This window comes from Nyctereutes procyonoides, unplaced genomic scaffold (genome assembly GCF_905146905.1).
Source record: "Nyctereutes procyonoides isolate TBG_1078 unplaced genomic scaffold, NYPRO_anot_genome, whole genome shotgun sequence".
Classification (NCBI taxonomy): Eukaryota; Metazoa; Chordata; class Mammalia; order Carnivora; family Canidae; genus Nyctereutes; species Nyctereutes procyonoides.
This window is the reverse complement of record NW_026575042.1, coordinates 23,790,078-23,800,271: the sequence shown is the minus strand read 5'-3', so window position 1 is coordinate 23,800,271 and position 10,194 is coordinate 23,790,078. Positions and strand designations below refer to the sequence as shown.

The following is a 10,194-nucleotide window of genomic DNA, read 5'->3' as shown; positions in this document are numbered from 1 at the left end:
TAATAGAATATTACTCAACCATCAAAAAGAATGAAATATGCAACAATGTGGAAGGAGCTAGAGTCTATGATGCTAAGTGAAATAAGTCAGTCAGAGAGAGACAAATGCCATATGATTTCACTCATGTGGAATTTAAGAAACAAAACAAATGACCATCGGGGAAGGGGGAAGGGAAAAAAAAGGTGGCAAACCATAAGAGACTCTTAATAGAGAACAAGAGCACCTGGGTGGCTTAGTTGGTTAAGCATGACCTTTGGCTCAGGTCATGATCCTGGGGTCCTAGAATAGAGCCCTACATCAGGCTCCCTCTCAGCCTGCTTCTCCCTCTCCTTCTGCCACTGCCCCTGCTTGTGTGCTCTCTCTCTCTCTCTCTCTCTCTCTCTCTTTCTCAAATAAATAAATAAAATCTTAAAAAAAAAAACAATTGAGAACAAACTGAGGATTGCTAGAGGGGAGATTGGTAGGGAATATGGGATAAATGGGTGATGGGCTTTAAAGAGAATACTCATCATGATGAACAACTGGGTATTATATGTAAGTGATAAATCATTAAATACTATCCCTGAAACCAATATTACTATATGTTAACTTAATAAAATGTAAATTTAAAAATTGATATAAAAAAGAAATATTGGGGGGATATACCCTAGATGATTCTACTTAAATTATGTGGAAGAATAGGCAAAATTAATGTATTTGTATATCCACCACCAGATCAAAATAGAGAACATTTCAACACCTGAGATGACTCCCTCTTACCCCTTTCTCAGTCAATACCATCTCTACTAGAATGAACTGTGAATCTAACACTACAGATGACTTTTGCCTATTATTGAAACTCACCTAAATGGAATCTCCATAGTATACACTTTGTGTCGGTGATTAATCCAGATTGCATCATGCATCAGTATTTCTTTTTATAAGGAACAGAATTCTACTGCTTGAATATACTGTATTTTGTTTATCCGTTTTCCTATTGACAGACATTTGGGCTGATGCAAGTACTTAGAATGCTGAATAAAACTTCTGTGAACATCCTTGTATATCTTTTTGTAGATATGTGCCCTAATTTTTCTGCTAGATAAAATTGGAATTACTGGGTCATTGTGTGGGCATTCGCTGAGCTTTAACAGATGTGACCAAATGGCATAAACTCTTTCATGAAAGTTCACAAAATTTAGAACTCTTCACTAATAAGGAGAAATCTTTTTCCTCCACATCGTCTTCCCAGGTGCCAACAGCCCACACTGGGCTCTATCTTCCTAATTCCTACCTTCTCTACTTTCCTGACTCCTCTGTATCTGCTCAGGGTGATCCAATCTTTATTCCCAGAGTTTGGCCTGAAAAGCATAAGTGATCTGTACTTTTAAATTCTGCACATTTTCATAAGAGAAGACACCTCTCCAGAATGACACTTTAGCATTTTCTAATTAAGAAGAAATAACCCAACACATAAGAAAAGGTCCAGAGGACTGTAAATTCTCAGAAGCTAAGGGAAGAGTCCATTTGAAGGATAAAGGGCTGTTTAGTTAAATTAAGCACTTCAAAGAAGTCAAGAGAATGTGAATTAAGAAAAAAGTCATGGGAATAGGGAAGACGAAGAAACCAAGCATGGCAATATGTTGATGACTATTGTAGCTGGCTAATGAACAAGTTCATTATACTAATCTCATTACTCTTGTATATTTCTGAAATTTTCCATAATCAAAAATAAATTTAGTCATTTTAAAGTTTTGATAACTTTTGAAAGAATAGTTTCGGGATCCCTGGGTGGTGCAGCGGTTTGGCGCCTGCCTTTGGCCCAGGGTGCGATCCTGGAGACCCGGGATCGAATCCCACGTCGGGCTCCCGGTGCATGGAGCCTGCTTCTCCCTCTGCCTGTGTCTCTGCCTCTCTCTCTCTCTCTCTGTGACTATCATAAATAAATTTTAAAAAATTAAAAAAAAAGAATAGTTTCATTTGTTAGAGTAACTGTCTAAGACGCATGCTTGCAAGGGCATGGGCCATGAGAAAGAAGCAATGTAGGAAGGTTTGCCAAGGAGACACCTGGGTGGCTCAGTCAGGTAAGCCTCTGACTCTTGATTTTAGCTCAGGACATGATCTCAGGGTCGTGGGTTTGAACCCCAAGTCAAACCCCACACTCAGTGCAGAGTCTGCATGTCCCTCTTCCTCTGCTCCTCCCTCGCCCCCACTTGTACTGTCTCTCTCCCTCTCTAAAATAAATAAAGGAGGAAAATCTAAAAAAACAAAAGAGAAAAAGATTCGCCATGAACATCTAGGAGATTCTGATAAATTGGGTAAAATAAAGGAATGAAGGAAAGATTCAGGGGCATTTTAAAAATCTACCTAAATATTAAATAAGCATGAATATATTTTTAGACAGACAGATAGAAGCCAAATGATGCTGTTCAGCTACAGAGACCAGACTGTTAGGAGTAATACATTATAAAAAAGTGTTCCTAACCCACGAACTTGAAAACTCATCCTTCACAGACCTCAAAATGTCCCATCTGCCTGCAAGTCCCTGATGCTCCCCCTTTCACCATTCCCTAATATGGAGGGTTGCCATATCAACAGAATAGTCTCTTTGGGGAGTCACCTGATACAATAAAAAAGAAGATAGTACGGATGTCTGGGTGGCTCTGTGGTTGAGCGTATGCCTTTGGCTTAGGACCTGATGCTGGATTCCCAGGATCAAGTCTCACATTGGGCTGGATCCCACTTCTCCCTCTGTCTCTCTTTCTGTGTCTCTCATGAATAAATAAATAAAATCTTTTTTTAAAAAAAAGATAGTAAAACAATTTTGTGACAATCTTTTAGTACTTAGGCTAGTTTCCCTAACAGAACATTTCCCACCCACAAAGGAAGAGAGAAAATAGTCACAGAAAAGTTAACAGCAAGAAGGGTCAAGTGAGATCTCCAATGTGCTATCAAAACTGGAGTTCTTGTGAGCTAAAGTCCAGGCATCCCCCACCAGCTTCCTTCATGTTGCCTTTGCTGTGCTATTATCCAACCAAGCACAACCTTGCCAGAAATTAAAAAGTGTCCTGAGGTGTTCCTCAGCTTTCCAAGGCTACCAGTACTGCTGTAGCAGGGAAGAACTGTCAAGGGATGCAGCCACAATTACATGGGCAGCAGTTGCATAGGATCATGTGGCACAGGAAAGGAGGCCTCCTGAGAAAGGTGGAGAGGTTGGTGATGTTGCTAAAAGAAGGGATGCCTGAAGGAGCACAGGTCCTGACCGGCTTTGAGGGTAGGCCAACATGTCAGGCCTCAGACATGCAAGGAAAAGATCAGAGTCACATTTTATTATTTTTACTTCTATATTACTGAAGAAACTCAGTAATTATAGTCTCAGATAGTGGCCTTCAATTCTTGACTGAAATCAACAGAAAAAAGGTGTGTGTATGAATGTATTTGTGTGTATGTACATATACACATTTATATGTATATAATATGTATGAAATATATTTATACATGTATATGTGTCTCTGTTTTTAATTTTTATTAATATCCCAACCTTTGATATGAAAATCACTGCTCCAAAAAGGTCTCTAGAAAAAATTCATCTAGCAAATAGCCCCTTAAATGCCTATACATTTCACAGGAGCTGTGATTTTATTTATTTTTTTAAGATTTTATTTATTTATTCATGAGAGATACACAGAGAGGCAGAGACACAGGCAGAGGGAGAAGTAGGGTCCATGCAGGGAGCCCAATGTGGGACTCGATCCCGGGAGTCCAGGATCGTGCCCCAGGCCAAAGGCAGACGACGCTCAACCACTGAGCCACCCAAGCATCCCGGAACTGTTATTTTAAATGCCTTTTGGAAACAAGTAGAAACTTTAACTCTATGAAGTATCTGGCATAAATAGAAAAAAAGTAATAAAATAAAATGAGCTTAAACAGAAAATAAATATCTGCTCATTCCACATGGTAAAAGTCAGTGTTTTTTCATGAAGTCTGCATCATTTATGTGAGTGTATGTATACTGGCTCTCAAGATAAAATGTATTTTTTATTGGGTACTGTAGTCACAAAAGTTTGAAAGCCATTGTTTAGAGCATAGTTGTAGGGCTTCTCCAGTGACTAGACAAAATCTATGTCTAAAACATCAAGTGGGTGATTTGAGGCTAAGTCTTCTTTACAATAGAATCAAAGGATGTGAAGGGTCCATTTCTCAGATAGAAAAATCTGTTGCCCTACCTAAAAGAGGATTACATTGCTCTCTCTACCACTATCATCAGCTTTTCGTCTGACAGAACAAACTTACCTCCTTCATCAAGGCTGAAATCTGAGCCTCCCAGAGTGGCAATTTTTTTCAGTCTTTTGAACAATTTTATTTTCTCCCTCCAACCATAATAATATCCACATTTCATCCTAACTGGAGGGTCTGTAAACACAGGCTTATCCAGCCCACTTACAGGCAAGGCCAATGCTGCCTCTTGAAATGGTCCCATCATAGAACCTCTGGTCATCCAACCCAAGTGCCCTGGCTTTATCTTCACTATATCTTCACTTCATTGAATCTCATTCTAGACTTTAACTTATCCATGGCTTCCATGATTTTCACACATTTTTCCCCACAGAATGTGTCTGACCTTTACTGCATTGCCACCACCTTTGGGTCTTGAGTCTTCTTGTCAGAACTATCACCCCTGGAACTTATTCCCTCTTTCCTGGAACTGCTTTTTCCTTTGCGTGGCATCTTTGAAACTTGTGGCTGACCTCTCAACTCCAGAGTGGCATTTTTTTTTAAATGTGTGATATAAAGGCACTGACATCTTCAGATTTTTTTGAAGTATATGAAAAATATTTCCAGTCTATGAGAATTCAATTTGCTTATATTTTGTACTTGAAATTAATTCTACCAATATTTTTTCAGGATTTTTTTCTTCCTTTATTTCACAATATTTTTTTCAAATCTATTCTTTTTTTTTTTTAAGTAAACTCTACCCCCAACATAGGGCTCAAATTCACTACCCTGAGATCAAGAGTCATATGTTCTACCAACTGAGCCAGCCAAGTGCTTTGTATTTCATATTATTTTAAACCAATCTTGCTACCCAGAGTCAAGTTAGCACCATGTGGAGGTTCCACTATATCCCATTATAGGATGTTCTTTGTGGGAGCATACATGCTCCCTATATCCTTTGCAATTCCTATTTGTTCCTGTACCAACAGGGTAAACATAAACCATGGTTTCCCTGAATACTGAACTATATTCTAATGAGCTTTGAACATACAGAATTCAATACACTTTGTTCATTTAGCAGACATGGAATTCCTCCACCAAAAAGTGTTATCTTAACCTAGTGGTTGATGTACAAACTTGGTAGAAAAAAATTATACCTTTATTTTCACATCAAACTAAAGCTTAGCACTTCAATTATAAATGTAGGCAACAAAAAATAAAAATAAAAAAATAAAAATAAAATAAATGTAGGCAACAAACCTCAATGTTATTTGCAGTACATATGATTGTGTTATAGATATTTTCATGTCACATCAGAGATGTTACAAATATCTCAAAATATCATTTATATTCATTACTTTGAAATATGACAACTGACCTAACGCTAGGTCTATTTAATGTATTAAGTATCATATGTATGGTGATATTTTTAAGATTTGATAACTTAATTTTAATACAATAGATTACTTTATAATCCTATATATTTTATGTTATGCATTTTTAAATTGTTTTGTGAGAAAAATCAATGGGATTCACCAAATTTCTAAAGTGTGTCAAGTGCTTAGAACATGCCCAGCTCATATTAGCACAATGTAAGTTTTATTTAAACAGGAAATAGGGTTACTGGCAGGGAGTGGTGCAGAGTTATGGTCTGGGAAGGCTAGGTAATGGAGGGAAAGAAGCAACTTAAAAAGAAAATGGGAAAAAAATAATTTCACTAAGTAAAACTCCACTATGTACTACATGATACTGTTAATGTATATTTAAAAATAATTTTATGCTTATTTATAAAGCAACTCTTTTTTTTTATATAGCAACTCTTAAAAACAAAAGGCACATTTTAAATCTCTTATAGGTGTTTGAAGTCACTCTTTTCTAACATTACATTTAGAGCTTACAGATAAAATACTCTTCAGAAAAAGCCAGAGACGGAGCGTCTGTATAAAGACCAATTGCACATGCAAGCACTGAGACCACACCCTGCTTTTTCTTAGTGTAGAACAAGTCCTACTTATTGAACAGCAGCAGATTTTTACTAAAAAATAAGACAGATGAGATTTAAGAAAAGCATTATCATCTGCACTGTGAAAATCTCTTTAACTAGGTAGCTTTAGGGCAGCTCATTTAGGAACCAAAAAAAAAAAAAAAAGGCAAGCAATGTGTTAAAAGCTATATTATGAGAAAGCTAAACTACCACCTTTAGACTCTAGAATACCCCCATCAACCTGCAGACCTTCTGGCATGGTGACAGTCTCTGAACTGCCATGTCTAAGGATTATCTTTCAGACAGTAAAGTCCAAAGTGGGTCTCAGTCTTTCTGAGTTATCTTTTCTGCAAAGTAAAGTGTCATGTCTCAAGGTTAGACTATGAGCAGCACTCACCAGGCTTCTATCTACCCTCAACATATTTTCCCTACTGCAACCAAAAAACCATTGTTTCTAAACTCATATATGATCCTATCAACCTTCCTTCCAAAAAACCTTTTATTTTTTTAAGATTTTATTTATTTATTCATGAGAGACACAGAGAGAGAGAGGCAGAGACATAGGCAGAGGAAGAAACAGGCTGCCCACAGGGAGCCCAATACGGGACTCGACCCCAAGACCCTGGGATCAGAACCTGAGCCAAAGGCAGACACAACCACTGAGCCACCCAGGAATCCCCCCAAAAACCTTTTAGGTTCCTCATTTCTCTTAAAATCTGGACAAAGTCCTCCATGTAGCTTATACAGTCCTGCTCACCCTCACCTGAGCCCTGCCTTCTAGCCTTGCCCAGCACCAAACTCCCTCCTTTACTGCTCCAACATACCAGACCTCTCTGTACCTCCCCCTCTACAGACCCTTAGCATGTGCTTATGCCTCCAACTAGAATGTTCTCCCCATCCTCCTCCCCAAGGTAAAGCTTTTGCATCCTTCAGATCTAAACGTCAGTCCAAGCATCAGTATATCAGGAAAGCCACCCATACTTCCCTGATGACCAAGTTTCATCAAGTCAATGATGCATGTTTCTTCCCCTTGAAGCATGAAAGTATGTCCTATAAGTAAATGGAGTCCCCCAGTCACTGCTGGCTCAGCTAAAGTCAAATTCTTCCAGAAAGATTTTGCACTTGCTTCTACCAGTCATCTCAGGGAACTACCAACCTGAAATTCCTTTAAACTCTCTGCTTGAGTTTTTTGGACATAGTACTAACATGAATTCAGATTGAAAACCCTTAAGTACTGACTTGGCATCAGAATTCTTAGGGGAGTTTTATTTTCCCCCTACCACCCTGTGCCAAGGTTGAGACCACCAAGTTTCCTTGTTGTCCCTTACTGTGAGATCAGTTTTTCCTTATTTTCCCTTTTATTGAGCAGAACAGCCTTTGGTACCACAGCTTAATGTGACATTCCCTTCTACGGTTTCCACTGTGGATGATTTTTTTCTTAGTGGTATGTAGAATAACCATGCATCATATAAAGATTGCCTCTAATTTTGAATAAATACAGAGGTTTAAATTCCTATTTTCTAACTTGCCACAATTGTAGTTTCAGTTTTGTTCCTGTTATGTGACTAAATCTACCTCCCTTACTACACTATAAGCTCATGAAGACTGGGTCATGAGACCTCATTATTTTCATCACTGCAAGCCTAGAGGCTTGCACAGAGCTTGATTTAAATATTAGGTGCCCATTTAATATTAACTGAATGAATTAATGAATAAATAAATGAATGGGTTTGTAGAGGAAAGGATGAATGAATGTGATAACTCCTCTGAAGCATAATATACAGACTGTCAAGATCAGGGGCCCATTTGACTTACCACCTTTCCAAATCAACCAGACCTGTGATCCTTCATATTTAGTGCCAAAAGAACTAGAAATGCATACCTGAGGAGCAACACACACCTCCCAGCCCATCCAGATCCTTCAGACTTCCACTCTATTCCTATTTTTACCTCTCAGACTACTTCCTGCCTTTCCCCTCACCCTGATTTTCCACTCCTGACGCTTTGGCTATAGAGCCCTGCCATCAACAAGAGATGTGCATCAGTGCTGATCTGACTGGATTCATTTCACCAGCCACATCCTCTGGTTTTTCCTATCAAAATACCATTATTTATTGGGGGCAGAGGGCAGCCAAGAGTCTTGTACTGGATACTCAAGTGAACAGTAGCCTTTGACTCTTCAAAGTCAAGTGAGATTCAGGTTTCTTAGTCTCCAGGGTCTCTAGTTCTATCATCCTTCAGCAATCAATCCCACTACAGTTTTCTTAGATATAAGCATATTTTTCTCCAGATTCTAAGGTCTTTGTGCCCAGGAACCATAATACAAGCAATTATTATTTAAGTGTCCTAGATTTGAAGTCAAACTGCATTTGAATCCTTTGTATGCCATTCTGTGATCTTGGATAATTCTCAACTTCTCGGTGGCTGTTTCCACATTAATAAAATGAGGAAAATGGCCTCCTCATGGTGCATAAAGTGTGTAGGAAAGCAGATTCCCAATAATACCGCCTTTGAGGCCATCATTCTTTAGCTATGAGCCCCTTGGTTTTTTACTGTTTCTGATTTACTCTATCTTAAACTCTGAGATTGGGGACCACCTGAAGACTATACTACCTGCTGCTGGTTGCTTTTGACATCTGTTGTCTATCTGCCTTCCTGGTGTCCAAGTATCACCAGTTCTCAGACACCTCCATTATCTTCCCTACCCACACACACCAGCGTCCTCACAGCTCATGAAATCTTCATGCCTAAACACAGTTTTCACTTGAAGCCTGCCTCCTCTCCTCTGATATCCTACCTATCTGGCTGGCAGGGCAATTACGCATTAGCATCACACTCTCCCTGTCTTACTATTTAGTTTCCAGGATTCAGTCTTACCCTATCTGGCCAGTACTACAACCTTCAAACTCAAGTTTTATCACCAGGAAAGTCACTTCTGATTTAGAAGCCATAAATAAAATACAATAAATGGTCTCCACCAAAGCTGACCACAGACCAAGTTTCCAAAGTCGGTAAGGACTGTCATGTCCCACAACATTTTAGCCTCTATCCTACGTGGGTCCTCATGCTGTCATGTTGCCTCCTTTCATCCATGGACCACTTTGTTTGTCTCAAAGTCTTACTACTTACTTCTCTTCTCACACTGACCATCAAGACTTATAAAGTCAATGTTCTATTCTTTCCTCATCCATTTGTCAATAACAAATAAGGGTATTTGTATCCACTCTTATAAGAATAAAACCATTGAAAAAAAAAGAATAAAACCATTGAGTAAAAGATTGAAGATGAACAAGGTATCTTAGTCTCAGAGTATCATTCTATAGATCACTGGTTGACTACATTGCAGAAGAGTGACCTTTACAAGGAAGAAATCAAGGAGAAAACATCTAACCAAACTTAGGCTGTAATCAAATTTAACATCTTCAATAATGGGACAAACTGATGTATGCTTCTTGTTGACATGCACCAAGAAGACCTCAAAGCTTTGAATTACTCTTGCCAAAAACATTTAACATGGATATAATCCTAAGGAAAAAATGAGATGAATCCAAATTCAGGGACTTTTAGAGTCCATTAGCCTGGACTCTAAAAACATTATTTTAAAAAGGGAGGAGTGGGAGGGAGATCATTAAGGAGCAAAATTAGTAAGTTCACTGCATGAGTGCATGATCCTTGGTTTAAAACACAAAAACAGCCATAAAGTACATATTGGGATAAATATACAAATTTGATTATGGGTCATACATTATTTAATGATATCTAATTGATTTATCTAAATTACTTTTCTTGAGTGTGATAATCATATGGTGTTTATACAGGGATGCTATGCTGAAATATTTAGAGGTGAAATATTATGCTCTGTGAAACTTACTCTTATACATAAATATTGATACACACACATACTCAGAGATGGACAGAAGAGAGTATGAAAATGTGGCATATGATTAACTGGTGATCTAGATTAAAGGTATAAGGTATTTACTACAATGTTTTTTCAACTTTTCTGTAAGTTTGAT

At 38.2% G+C, this 10,194-nt stretch overlaps 1 pseudogene; it reads right to left on the bottom strand.

Moving 5' to 3' along the window:
• Positions 1–1,322: 1,322 nt before the first annotated feature.
• LOC129507338 (peptidyl-prolyl cis-trans isomerase NIMA-interacting 4-like) lies at positions 1,323–4,707 on the bottom strand (annotated as a pseudogene).
• Positions 4,708–10,194: the final 5,487 nt, after the last annotated feature.